Source organism: Pistacia vera, unplaced genomic scaffold, assembly GCF_008641045.1.
Source record: "Pistacia vera cultivar Batoury unplaced genomic scaffold, PisVer_v2 Contig662, whole genome shotgun sequence".
NCBI classification, from domain to species: Eukaryota; Viridiplantae; Streptophyta; class Magnoliopsida; order Sapindales; family Anacardiaceae; genus Pistacia; species Pistacia vera.
In genome coordinates, this window is record NW_022196515.1 from 67667 (window position 1) to 82833 (window position 15167).

A 15167-nucleotide genomic window follows, 5' to 3' on the forward strand; every position below is an offset into this window, starting at 1 on the left:
AGCGCGAGTGAATCCATAGCCAGGCGTCGGGAGAAGAGGAAGAGGGAGTCGTTGGTAAGGGCGGATGCGAGGGTTGAAGATGTATTGGCGACACCGCCCAGTCGGCAACCACCGAGTCAACAGCCTTCGACGGGAGTAGGGTCGTCCCAGGTTGCCGTTATGGATGAGGAGGCCGAGACTATTACCATTACGATTCTGGCTACTGCGTCGACTTACTCGGACGCGACATCTATGAGTAAGCTGGCCGACTCTTTCTTGTTCCCAGCGGATGAGGCGCGTCTGAACCAGATGGGTGCGGTTGCTGTCGCTGATTGGGGTGTATCCCGCGCCGTTCAGGTATGGCAGTACTTGTTTATTTTTCTTGTTTGATTCTGTTCTCATTGCTCAGTTTTGTTGTGCAGGTACTCACTAGTAGTCTCCATCTGAGGAGGTCTGTCGTGGCGCAGGAGAAGGGGATACAGGATATATCCAAGGTCAACACTGGTTTGCGGCAGAAGGAGGCAACATCCCGGAAGGTTGAACAGGAGAGTCAGCAGCGCCTACGGGATAGTGAGGCTGAGGTCGAGAGACTACGGCGTGAGTTAGCCGAGAGGACCGCGGAGGTCGAGTCCCTCAGGGAGCAGTGCATCTCCATTGCTGATGACGTCATCATTAAGGCCCGAGGCGAGCTCATGCTGGAGTTTAAAGAAGGGCGGACCTCTCACTGGGATCCGGATGAGGACATTCTGCTTATGCAAGAGTTGTTAGAAGAGGAAACTGGTCATCCGGTGGGACAGGGCGAGGAGCAGGCGCCTGAGCTTAGTCAGCCAGTCGTTGGGGACGTGAGTGACCTGGCTCCGGGGCCGAGCGCTAGTGGTGCTTGCGTGGCGACTGATTTGACGAAGGATGAGACTCCTGCCGAGGATGCTTAGTGCTCTCCACCCTTTTTTTTTTTTGTATTTTGGGGCCTGCGCTGCCCTTTTGTCTAGCGTCTGTGCCGTTTTTTGTATTCTGAACTTAGGCGTTTGGTATATATGTTACTTCTGATTTTTCTGGTTTCTCGTGTTGTTTCCTTGGATGAATGAACTGTTCTTTTGTTTCTCTTCCTTATTCTTGTGTGTTACCTCAGCGTGGCCTGATGGCTAAGGCATGTAGGCCTTATGTCGGGCTGAGTTGGTGCTATGCTTATCGGTATAGGACTCGTTCGTTCGGTAGGGTTGACCGAGTGTGTAGTCCCCTGGATGAATGGCGGTGCATCTTGAGTTTTGTTTTTGGGTTGGACGGGGCCGGTCCCAAGGTGCCAAGTCTTGGATCGGGCAGGCCGATCTTCAGGTGTTCTCGAGAGTCGAGCGGGGTGGATTCGAGCGTGAGTAATTCATCGCCCGGGTCGACTTGAGGGTGTCAGTATGTATATCGGGCATGGCCGATTTGAAGGTGTCTGTACGTTCATCGGACAGGGCTGACTTGAATGTGTCCGTATATATATCGGGCATGGCCGATTTGAAGGTGTTCGTACGTATATTGGGCATGGCCGATTTGGAGGTGTTCGTATGTATATCGGGCATGACCGATTTGGAGGTGTTCGTATGTATATCGGGCAGGGCCGATTTGGAGGTGTTCGTATGTATATCGGGCAGGGCCGATTTGAAGGTGTCCATACGTATGTCGGGCATGGCCGACTTGAAGGTGTAAGTAATTTGATTCGAAGATGAAAATTACTGAATAATACTTCATTAAATATCTGGCCATGAGGCCGACTGTCTGAGAGGAGGTGGGTAGGCCCACTCATCCTTTTTATTAACAATGAAAAGAAATGAAAAAAAAAAAAAAACAAAATTCCCAACAAGGACGGGGTTCACCTACGAGTAGTAACGTTTGAGGTGAACGGCATTCCAACTGTTGTTGATGTCTTTGCCCTCGGGGGTCTGGAGTTTGTAGGCGCCCTTCCATGCTTCTTTGATTATCTTGTAGGGGCCTTCCCATGTGGGTCGGAGTTTGCCAGAGTTAATCTCCTTGGTGTTTTGGAAGACCTTACGAAGGACCCAGTCACCTATCCTGAAAGTGTGGATCCTCACGCTGCGGTTATAATGTCGGGCGGCCTGTTGCTGGTATACTGCGTTGCGGATGCTCGCTTGTTCCCGTAGATCGTCCACGGTGTCTAGGTTCTGGCAAAGGTTTTGGCTATTTGATTTCTCGTCCGCCCACTGGAGCCTGGTGGACGGAACTGATATTTCGGCTGGAATGACTGCTTCTGAACCATATGTCAGGGAGAAAGGTGTTTCACCAGTTGATGATCGAGCCGTGGTTCGGTATGACCAGAGGACTCCGTGTAGCTCGTCCGCCCATGCGCCCTTAGCTTTCTGTAATCGCTTCTTCAGTGTCTGCATGATTGTTTTGTTTGACGACTCAGCCTGGTCGTTAGACTGAGGGTTGCGGGGTGTTGAGAAGCTTAACTTTATTCCCCACATGTCACAGAAATCCCTGAAGCCTGAACTAATGAATTGGGACCCATTATCGGTGACAATCTCCTTTGGTATTCTGAACCTACAGATCACGTTCTTCCAGATAAAAGCTTTGACTTCTCGGTCTCTGACTTGAGCAAAGGCTTCGGCTTCGATCCACTTGGTGAAGTAGTCTGTTACTGCCAACATGAAGACTCGTTGCCCTGGTGCAGTAGGCAGCTTTCCCATGATGTCCATTCCCCATTTCATGAATGGCCACGGTGTTAGGATGGAATGGAGTCGTTCTGGTGGGAGGTGTGAGACGTGAGCAAACCACTGACAGCTGTCGCATTTCTTTGTGTAAGCAATCGAGTCGGTGCGGATGGTCGGCTAGTAGTAACCTGCGGTGATCACCCGGTGAGCCAGACTACGCCCCCCTGCATGGTTGCCGTATTCGCCTTCATGGAGTTCGGCTAGAACACTTTGGGCCTCTTCTAGGCTTATGCATTTGAGGTAGGGGCCTGAGAACGACTTTCTGAGGAGTTGACCCTCATGTAGGGTGAATCTGGTGGCTTTTGCTTTCAATCGGAGTGCTTCGTTCTTGCCAGCCGGGAGCTCATCGTCTTCCATGTACTTTACTATCGGGGTCATCCAACAGTCGGCTTGCTCAATGCCCATGGTTTCTATAGAAGACTTGTTAGGTGGCGGTTCTTTCTAGTTGGCTGACCACTGCATGAATAGGAGGGGGATGGATGACTAAGAGGAACATGGGAGTGCTGAGCCAAGGTTGGCGAGGGCGTCGGCATGGTTGTTCTCAGCTCTGGGGATCTGTACTATTGAGAACTCTTCGAATTTTGCCTGCAACTCTTTGACCATGCTTAGTTAGGATGTCATTTTTGAGTCACGTGCTTGGTACGTACCTTGTAGTTGATTGACCACGAGTTGGGAGTCTGACTTCACTTCTAGTCTCTTGGCGCCAATTTCTCTGGCCAAGGTAAGTCCAGCTAGGAGGGCTTCGTATTTAGCCTCGTTATTCATGCACTTGAACCCACAGCGGACTGTTCGCTGGATGATGTCTCCCGCTGGTGTGATCAGTACTATTCCAAGTCTGCTTCCATTAACATTACTCGATCCGTCTACTAGGAGAGTCCACTTTGAAGGTGGTGCGCCGTTCATGCATAGTAATTCTTTCTCGGCCTGGGTGGTTTCGCTTGGTGTGAAGTCGGCAATGAAATCTGCTAGTGCCTGGGACTTGACGGCGGTGCGTGGTTGGTATGATACGTCGTACTCGCTGAGTTCTACTGTCCATTGCATGAGTCGGCCTGATAGCTCTGGTTTGTGCAATATTTTCTTGAGCGGGAATGAGGTGATCACAACTATAGGATGGCACTGGAAATACGGTCTGAGCTTCCTGGATGCATGGATGAGGGAAAGGGCAAGCTTTTCCAGTTGGCTGTATCGAGTTTCTGCGTCGAGGAGCGACTTGCTAATGTAGTAGACCGGTGACTGCTTCGTTTCTTCTTCTCGGACTAGTACTGCTGATATGGCCGTCTCTGAGACCGCTAGGTAAGCGTAGAGCTTCTCTCCGTTCATGGGTTTGGACAGCAGCGGGGGTGTAGTCAGATACCTCTTCAGCTGTTGTAGGGCTTCTTCGCATGAGGGGGTCCAGTCGAACCTGTTGGATTTTTTGAGGGCGTGGAAGAAGAGGTGGCACTTGTCAGCGGACCTGGAGATGAAGCGGCTCAGGGCGGCCACTCGTCCTGCAAGACGCTGGACGTCTCTGACGCAAGTTGGGGATGGTATGCTGAGAACCGCTCTGATCTGGTCGGGGTTTGCTTCTATTCCTCGCTGAGTAACCATATAGCCTAAGAATTTACCTGATGAGACGCCGAATGAGCACTTTTCTGGGTTCAGTTTCATGTTGTACTTCCGGAGAATGGCGAATGCCTGGCTAAGGTGGTCAAGGTGTTGTTCGGCAATCAGGGATTTGACGAGCATGTCGTCGATGTAAACTTCCATGGTCTTCCCTAAGTGGTCAGAGAACATTTTGTTGACCAGACGTTGGTAGGTGGCTCCGGCGTTTTTCAGTCCAAACGGCATCACTTTGTAACAATAGGTTCCCCTCTCTGTGATGAAAGCTGTCTTTTCCTGGTCGTCTGCATGCATCAGAATCTGATTGTATCCCGAGAAGGCGTCCATGAAACTGAGGAGTTCGTGCCCTGCTGTCGCGTCTACCATCATATCGATATGTGGGAGGGGGAAAAAGTCCTTGGGGCAGGCTTTGTTCAAGTCAGTGAAGTCGATGCAGACTCTCCACTTCCCGTTCTTTTTCTTTACGACTACGACGTTTGCCAGCCATTCGGGGTAATGGACCTCTCTGATCATGCCGTTGTTTAGTAGTTTTTCGATCTCTTCATTGATGATCTGGTTCCGTTCAGGTGCGAATTTCCTCCTCTTCTGCTTGACTGGCGGGTGATCCGGATTTGCCTTGAGCTGGTGGACCATTGCGTCTGGATTGATTCTGGTCATGTCGACATAGGACTAGGCGAAACAGTCTTCGTTCCGTTTTAGAAATCCTATCAGCTTCTCTCTTGTCTCGGGGTCGAGGCGGGAGCCTATGTGTGTCTTTCTCCATAAGTCATCCGGATGTATCTGCACTTCATCCAGCTCCTCCATGGTCTGTTGGTCGGGTTCTGCTCGAGGGGTTGGACGAGACTGTAATTGCTATGAAGAGTTTCTCGTGCCTTTGAAGGCGTTTTTGTAGCAGTCCCTGGAAGCTTTAGGGTCACCCTTGATCTCCCGTACTCCCCACTTGGTCGGAAATCTGATTGTCTGGTGGAAGGTAGATGGGACTGCCTGCATGTCGTGGATCCAGGGGCGGCCTAAAATGACGTTGTAAGGGGATGGGCAGTCGATCACCAGGAAGACTGTCTGCTTGTTTACTCCGCTGGCATAGATAGGAAGGATGATCTCCCCGATAGTGTATTTCTGTTCCGAACTGAATCCAACTAGCAGTGTCGATCACCTGTTGATATTTGCTTCTTCCAGTCCCATTGCTTTGACCACTTCAAGGAATAGAATATTTGCTGACGAACCTCCATCTATGAACACTCTTTTCACTAGGATGTTGGCTATTTGCAGGGAGAGGACTAAAGCGTCGTGGTGAGGAACGGCTAGGGTGATCGGTTCGTCATCCTCAAACTGAATTACCTGATGGGAGTATGACCTCGAGACCAGGTGGATGGACTGGACTTCCTGATGGTTAGTTCTAGCATGCCGTTTCGCTGATGAGTAACTAACCCTACTGATTTCTGATCCTCCGGAGATTAGCGAGCAGAATCCCTTCGGTGTGGGTTCTCGCGGAGGGGGCGACTGTTGGTTGGAGCTTTTCTGGCTAATGTTGTTCTTCCCCTTGTCAGTGAGTAGATCACGGAGATGTCCTCTCTTCAGAAGTGCGTCAACCTCGAGCCGCAAGGCGATGCAGTCTGCGGTGTTATGCCCATGATCGTTGTGGAACTCGCACCACTTGGTTGTGTCTCTCCTTGCCTCGGGATTGAGCTTACCAGGCCACTTGACAGTAGATCCCATTCCTTTCATTATTGCTACGACCTGGGTTGGTTCGATGCTGAGACTGTATTCTGGTATTTTGAACTGGTTCGATCCCAAATTCCTGTTATTACTTCTCAAGGGTTGGCGGTCGTATGGTCTTCTGGCTCTGCCTATATTCCGTGCGAGGGGTTGGTAGCGGTGTTCTACCGGTCTAGGCTCTAGCTTCCTGTCGTTCCGCCTTGGTTCGTATCTGGAATGGGCGGATCACGGCTCGGGCCAGAGCGTCTTCCATGGTAGTGCAGCCCAGCTTTGTAAGCTCTTTGTATAGTTCTCCATCTAGGAGGAGGCCTTTTCTGAAAGCGTCCACAGCAGTCTCGGGGTTACAGGAAGGAATAGAGATCTTCTCTTTGTTGAATCTGCTAACATACTCTCTCAATGGTTCCCCCCTTCGTTGGTATACTCGGTACAAGTCGGCCGACAACTTTTCTAGCTTCTTGCTGCTGGCGAACTGTTCCACAAAGGTGTCAGTAAGTTGAGCGAATGAATCGATGGACTCGTTTGGTAGGTTCGTGTACCATTGGAGCGTCGGGCCGGACAAACTAGAACCGAAACTTTTGCACATGCAGGCTTCTCTAAGCGGTCGGGGTATGGAAACAGTGAACATCCGCTGCTTGTACGAGACTATGTGGTCGTCCGGGTCAGTGGTACCGTCATATGGTTTTATGTTGGGGATAGTGAATTTCTGGGGCATGTCAGCCAGGGCGATCTCGTCCGCAAAAGGTGAATCGGCTTAACAATTCGGTCTGCTCTTCTTGTTTGGGATCGGCATTCCTGGGATACGCCTCATTACTGCCTCAACGTCGGCCAGTCTCTTGGCCAGTAACTGTTCCACAGGGGAAGGGGATACTATCGGGTCATCCCGTCTTACCGGGTCTGGTACGTCTCGTGGGGTCATCCCTCGGGGGGTAGACTAATAGATTAGTCCGTCGTGCGCTCCTTGGTAGCATGTGTCTTCGTTCATCCCTTCTGGTTGGATGACTCCCATTGTCACTGTTCTGTTGTTCTTCTCTACATGAACGGTCAGGGGAGTTGTTTGGTAGTCGTTCGGTCTTTCGGGATGGACGGGCTCAAGAGCTAGAATTGGTTTGGTTTGGCCTTTCACCCCGCGAGGGTGAGCCAGGCAGGAGGGGGTTTGTGTTTGGGTTGACTGGAGGGGAAGTGGTATGGTGGAGATGGGTTGATCCTTTGGGTTTTCTATTGTTGGATCGTTTTGATCATGAGGCTGGGATGGGTCAACTGGACCGCGCCCTGTTATATATTTATCTCCGTTAGTTAGAACGGAGTAGTCGAGCACCAATGCGTTAAGCGGACGTGGCCCTTTACCAGAATCCGAGGGTTGATGCTCTGGTGTGGAGAGGGGTTGCATGGATGGGATAATGGTGCGGAATCGATTGGGGGGTGCTTGGTCGGGCAGAAACTCGAGTTCATAGAATCGACTTACTTTCTCTTTTAGCGACTGGTTCTCGACCCTGATGGATGTGTTTTCGGCTTCCAGTGCGGCCACCTTGTCTAAGTTTTGTTGCATGAGGGCGGTCAAAGCCTTCAGTCTGGCCTCGAGGCCTGAGTTAACGTCGTCTGGATTGTCAGCCATGGAATATTCCTCCACGTAGCAAGGTTCGTCACGCCGAATGATTGCTAGAGGCCCCACGGTGGGCGCCAAACTGTAGACGTAAAAATCTACCTGTACGGAAAGGGGGGTCTGATCCCGCGAGGTTGAGGCCACTAGCGATCTGCTGCACCTGCACACGTAGAGAAACACACGCGTGAAGCGAACGGGAAACACCAGGGTGGTGTTTGCCGTAGGCACTCCGACGCTCAAGTCAGCAAGGCCGAGAGGCTAATATAGTGAGGGCTAGGGAATGAGAGATTACCGGAAGTCTAGTCGGGGACTGTGACTACGGCGAATAAGCGAGACTCTCAAGTAAAGAGCCTTGGGTGTGAAGGTGTAATGTCGATGTCCTTTGTGAGAGGGCTGGCCTCTGCTTATATAGTGGTCGTCTGGTCTCCCAATCCTGGTGGGAGCAGGAGTCCTAATGTGACTCCGATGTAAACCTTAGAAGAATTAGGGTCGTGGTGAGTTGTCTTACCAGTGTCCAAATAGGAAGGTAACCCTGTTTAGGAGAATTTGCTAAGTGGGAAAGTGATCAGGAATAGGAAGGCGTCCTTGAATAGGAGGTTGATTAGGAGTAGGAAAGTACTATGAAAGGGCTATGGGCTCTGGATTCGTCCGTGGACCTAGGAAATGGACTAGGTTTGAGAGGCTCGTGCCCGCGTGATTTGGGCCGGTTTATACCTCATGTCAAAATAAAACTAACCTGGCTTGGGCCTTTGCAGGACTAGGCCTGGTCCGTCTTCGCTAATGGTCCTATTTCCCTATTTGGGCCAAGGACGATTTTTGGCCCTAACAATGACCTTTCTCTTCCAAGAGGCATATCCTAATTTTCAGGGCCAGGCTGCGCTTTTAAAATGATTTAAAAAAGCAGAAGAAGGGTAGCGAGTTGAAAGAGGCCGTGGCTTCAACTCACGTTGACCATAAGAAGGAATTGGACGTAACGTGCCACACCCTTAACGATAAGGATAGGCGCATTGTCATAATTTGGGAAGAGTTGAATACGGAGGCTGCAAGGCTTACCTGGCTGGTCGAGGCGCATCAAGATGACTCCATAAGGATTACTGTTCACCCTGATATGCAGTTCAATTGCTTTCCCTTCCTCAGCAAGGATTAGTGTCCTCCTAGATGTGCCCATGTTATCCTTGCATTAGGGGAAGCATCTTTATATGTGCAAGCTTGCCTCAGATAAAGGGTGACTATGCTTGCAAATTGTGTGGAGACGCCCTCTTCATGCAGGGATATTGGTTCTACTAATGCGGGGATGTCTTTTTTGCGAGGCGGGTAATGGTAAGGTTGTTTTTCTCTGTTCTCTTCCTACTCATTTTGGCCTACCCCTTTTTCTATGTTTCCTATAAGCCTCTTGACAGGTCCTATATCTTTTTCGAGCTTTTAGGGGATCTATTCAGCATCTCTTTCTCCGGATATTTTTGGTGAAGTCTCCGATGTGTCACCTTGGTGGTTTTTGTTAGGCGTTTCTTCCTTATTATTCACCTTGGTGGGTTGCTAAATGTATAGAGGCCTAGGGATTTGTAATAGGCCTTAAGTGGATGAGAAGGAACCGAAGTTTGTTATATTTTATCTTTCTTCACCTCTACTACTTTGGATTTTTCTGTTTGAATTAGCTTGCATGAATTGGCCTGATGGCTCTTCTTATATATACATAAATATTCGTAATTTGTCATTTGCATAACTTTTTGCATTCCTGCGCATTTTTACTTGTGAGGACTCTTTGATTTCCACAGATTGATGCCGGTTTTTAAAATTTGAAAATTTGCAATCTTCCAAAGGTTAATTCTAACCAGTAGGTATCGCATAACATCATTCATCACTATTAATCATTAACCCCCCCAGTTTTTAGAAGGGAAAAATCGGGCTTCCAAAACTTGCTTGGTATGAATTGTGCAGTATTTCTGATGAACACAATTGTTAATTTGGTGCAAATTCTGAGCTGTGATTGTGTAATGTCTTTTCAACTCTAGGGCATGCCTTTTTGAATTTGGGTTTTTACATCATTGTGAGTCGGATGGTATCCTTTAATGCCTATAAATATGACAGGTTCCTCTATGAAGGGTTACTCGTGTGCTTCTTCTACTTCTTGGCTTCTTGCGTATCTAGCCAGATTTGCACATTATCTCTATGAAATTTTTTTTGTTGTGTCTTCAGGTTTTGCAAGGTTAGTGCTTTTCCTTTGTTTTCGTTATTTGCGCCACCTTTGCTGGTTGTTGTGAGTGGTTTTTTTAAGTCGTTTTGTAGATGTATTTTGGTGGACACGAGTTTCTTGGCAATGGTGGTCATAGCGGCGAGACGACTTGGTCGGACCATTTGCATGCGTTCCAATAGACCTTTCACTTTGGAGTCGGGCTTTCTTGTCCTTCGACAGAGGAGGATGAAGTTAGTGGTAGTCGTTGATGGGGTTTACGCAATGGAAAACAAAATAAAATCCCCAACAATAATATTGAACCCAAGAACCTTATACCTGATTTACGTTATTTACATATGAAATAATATTGAATATAAAATTTCTAGATTTTATACCAGTGTTTGGAGGCTCCTTTAATCGATACGAATCGCTCCCACTTTAAGATAAGAGTGAACTCTCAGTATCTACACGAAGACATGATGGCAATCAACTTACGGTCTCAAGTGCTAGCAAGACACACAACCAAAAAAGATACATAATTTTTCTTCAAGAAAAATTTTCTTCTCAATTAAGTGAAAAACGTGAGAGAGAGTGAGGTGAGTGACTTTGATTTAATTAATGTGTTTTTTCATTTTATTTTAATTTTAAGTTGTCTTTTATATGCAACAAAAATTAAAACCCTAATCTAGTTAGGAATAAGTTTATTTCATGACTAGAAAAATAAAATAATAATTCATATAACATCTTATTCAAATGCAACTTGAGCAGGAAGTAATCTAAACCGTTGCTCTAATGCCATGTGCACTTCATAAGCAATGTAACTTGAGTGGGAAGTAATCCACTTTTATAAGCAATGCAACTTGAGCGGGAAGTAATCTAAACCGTTGCTCTAGTGCCATGTGCACTTCATTGGCTGGGATAGCGTAATCATCACCTCAAAAAAGTGAGGCATCACAAACTGTCAAATCAATTGGCGTGGCCATGCACCTGCATTAAATGCATCCTAAATCCCAAAAGTTAGAGATACTATTCTGCCCGTACAAAACACGGCAACCTACACCCTTGTCACATAGCACAAGTTCAAATGTCGCCTAAGGAGGCTCTCTACGACAAAAGCAAGCTCCAAAAAAAAAAGTGGTTTTATTCTTTATATGATAATTCGCACAAATATATCATGTGTGGACACACACACACACACACACACACACACACACAAAAAAAAAAAAGAGAAAGAGAAAAAAGAGCAACAATGAGCAACTATATGCCAATGCCAATGCCAACACTAATCCTCACTCGGGTTTGAAAGTTTTATACAATTACCAAGTTATAAAACTTATGCAAAATATGTAAAACTTGTTCATTTTTTGCTTATGGGTTTGCTTGCTCATCATCAACAAAAATTAAACACCCATGGCATAATGTAAAGCACACAAATCATTTTTACATGGTTTGACAAATTGCCTACATCCATGAGACTAAGTCCAGACAAGAAAATCCACTATGATAAACATTTATAGTTCAATTACAAAGCCAAAGACAAGCATTCCTTGTAAAACACTCCTTGTTATGACAACACTTCAAACTTCACCCTTTGGTTGAACTTTGAACTACCACAGCTTGCTTCACACCAAAAGACAACCTGGTCATCCTTGAGCTCTTCTCAAGATTCAATATTGAAGATGTACTTTAGCTCCAACAGCTTGAAACTCCTCTAAGCATGCACCAAAGGAATCACGTTCCAAAGCACTCAAACAAACAAAGATTAAACAACATATTTTGCAGTTTACCAAAGCATTATGAAACCTAAATTTAAAAAAAAAAAAAAAAAAAAAAAAAAAAAAAAAAAAAAAAAAAAAAAAAAAAAAAAAAAAAAAAAAAAAAAAAAAAAAAAACTCGAAGGATAATTAGAGAATTATCAGAGGGATATTTAGGCTCAAAATGAAATGCATTGTTGAAGACGAATATAAAGAAACTTGTACAACAATGCAAGAGGATAGCTAGCCAACAACCACTTTTCATGTTTAGCTATTTTAGGGAAGTTTTTACCAAACTTCCTTGGGACCACTGAAAAGCTAAAACAAATTTCCTAGTACAGCATATGAGCTATTGACATGTGCATATGAACCACTTACACATATCTCAAGTATGGATATGATCCTTGCATCAAATGGAGACATGACCTTTGTAAAGGAAATCTGGCTAGAAAAGTGCCATCACACAAGACTCTAGTGAGCCACAACCTGGTGTCGTAGCTTGTCTTGCTGCTGCTAAAGGGTCATAATGGTTTGTCGATCTCTACGCGTCTGCTCTTGGAGAGTGGACATTTCCAATCAAAGCTTGGCGATTTGCCACTCCCTGTTTTTTCAATCATGTTGTGTTGCACTGCCAGCTCCCCTGTCAAGCGTAATCCGATTGACCTTCAAGATCATCTCCAACTCGACCAATTCTACCTCAGCTCGTCGAAGTCTCTTGGCATTCTCTTCCAGCATTAGGATATCACCGTAGGTCTCTTGGAAAAGAAGAGTAGACCATGAAAACAATTGCACAAATTCACCCTAAGCGAATAAGCAACGAACTAAGCCCACAAACAAAAGGAATCTCGCTACTACACAGCACATCTGAGCTTGATCGCTAGGCACCTTCTTCAGCAAGTCAGCTTTGCTAAGTTGTTTGCTCTCATCCCAGTCCCTCACCATGACACAATCCACAAGGGTGCCCATGGGCTCGCGCAGATACTCTAAGAAGGACACCATAGCCTCATTAGGAGTCGTAGGAGTGACCTCAACATGAATAAAGGACAACCCTCCAGCAGCGAGCCTCATAAAGAGCGTATCCACTACCTTGTATTCCTTCTTCTCTTGGGGGAATGCATTGCCAAAAACCTCCTATCGCCACTAGCCACCCCAGTTTTTACCGCTGGTGGGTCTTGCTTGACATTATGTAGTCTAGGATTAGAACCAACTGTTAGAGTAGGTGCCCTAGAGCCAAACAATTATTGTAGAATTGACTTTCTGAAATAATGTTTATTAATCAATAAAAGGAAATTTTCTTCTATATCATGTAAATCATTATTACGTGTATTAATATATGTCCTTAGGATGGTAGAATCGTGATGAGGGTATCAACTGTTTCAAATCTTGATAGTGAGAACCCTATGATCACATATGGTGGCCATTCTAGAAATGTTTGTAGCCCTAGTATTATTCTGACCAAGGACGCAGATAATACGGTAAGCCTATTATAGTGTTGAATGACCCTGTCGAAAGATAGTGACTGATCTCACTTGTCAAGCTTGTTTCCCAACAACCTGGTGCGACACATGGGTGCTTGCTGTAGGCAAGTTCACTGGACAGACCCACCAGAGGATTCCATATTGATGGTAACCCTAGTGTCTATGGAATAAATCCTCTAACAAATGGTGGTGCATGTGATACTTAGACTTGAGATCACCAAAGCGCCTTGTGCACTGATTGGTGCAGTTTGACACCAGCCTAACGTAGTTCTATTCAAAGCTATCAATACGGTAGTGATTAGCTGCATTGAGAAGTGTATCAAGACTATGGTGGATCAACAAAGGATTCATCACTTCGGGTATGGGAGAAGTTATCTTACAGCACAATTCAATGAATGACAATGACACTAAAGTAGTGGCCATAGTGGGATTGAGTTGTTGCTCAATCCAATTTATTATTCTAGTCATTGGTCCAGTAACTGAATACAAAGATATCAAAGATAACTGAGGTTGATACTATTTATATACCTCAACCTCGATGAGATAACAAATGATGAAAGGATCGGCTACACGGTAACCATATCGTTGATAGGCAAGGTATTCCACTGAATCTAAATCTATCGAGTGGCCATGATGCCTTACTAGAGGCCAATCTTGATTTGTGTTTAGTGAGACGATTGATTGTTGTCAATCACGAGACTACTCACTGCCGATATAATAAGGTGCCTTCGGGTCATACACATAAAGATAGATTAAGGATGAATTTGTGAGAAAAGGTATTTTCATCATTTGTGATGAAATGGTATTTTTTGTCATTTATGATGGAAATGATATTTTCGTCTTTTGAAATGAAAGGACATTTTGGTAATTTCACAATGCAATTAAATTTGCTGAGGTCGTTGCCTATATTTAATTTCATATTGAAATTAAAATTAGTGAGATTATGTATTTAAATATATTCATCTATTGAAATATTATATATATATTATTTAATATTAATATTTGATGATATTAATATTAGTAAAGATAATATATGAATATTAAAATCATATTTGAATTTGAATAAGATGCCATGTGGATTATGACCTAGATTTCCTCAATTCACTTACATTTTCTCAACAGAACGACCATCATCTAGATCATTGGTTTCTGATATGTCTCCCTTCTTGCTTTCCAGCTGCATTTTTTGGTGGTGATGCTCTAGCCCTTCGCATCGCTTCTCATTGGTGAGTTCCTCTCTTTCCCTCTTTTGCATGTCGCTTTTTCAGGGTTGGTTGCGTGTGAGGTTAGTTTAGGTTTGTGTTTTGCCAGAGTTTCTAGGATCTGTGCTGAGCTTTTTGGGTGGACATTCAGGGTTCACCGATGTAACGCCCACTTTGAGGTACGAGCTTCTACATGTTTATTTGCCCTTAATGTTGCTTGTTGGCCCTTAGTTAAGCTTGTATGTTGTTAATGTTTCTTGGTTGCCCTGAGTTTGGTGAAGGATGGGCGAAACTAGAGAATTGTAGACTTTGCCGTGGCGAAGAATAAATCTCGCTGCGTCGACGTACGCTTTGTAATTTTTCGCTGAGGGGCGAAGAGCTGGTTGAATTTCTTGAGAAGTTTCTAGAGGATTTTTCCATAAGGATAAAATGAACATTCTACCCCTAATTAGCAGGAAAAGTGGGGAGTGAAAAGTAAGAAAATTTCATAGAGAATGCATTGGAGGTGGGGGTGTATTTGTAAAGAATTAAAGGGCAAAGATGGAATTTCCAAGAAAGTGTAAGGGCAAAAAGGGAAAGAATGTGTATTTATATGAGATATTAGGGCTTTAATCTCACAAACCCTCCCATTTTCATTATCCCAGACGCCACCTCTACCCCCAATTCTCTCATCTCTTCATCAAATTTCCAAGGACGATTAGAGGGCTTTTGGATAGATTTTGGTAAAGATTCAATCCTAAGCATCAAAAGGTAAGGATTCTTGCTGTAAATATGAGATTAATTTGTGTAAGTATGGAATTCTTATATTGTAACGCCCACATGGAGATACGTAATTTAATTTATGCTCTTATACCTTTAGTCGATTTTTGCTAAAGTTATTTTTAAGGAAAATGTGAAGAAAATGCATTAAACTTGCATTAAGGCTAAAATGGTCTTTTCACTCAAAATTAGT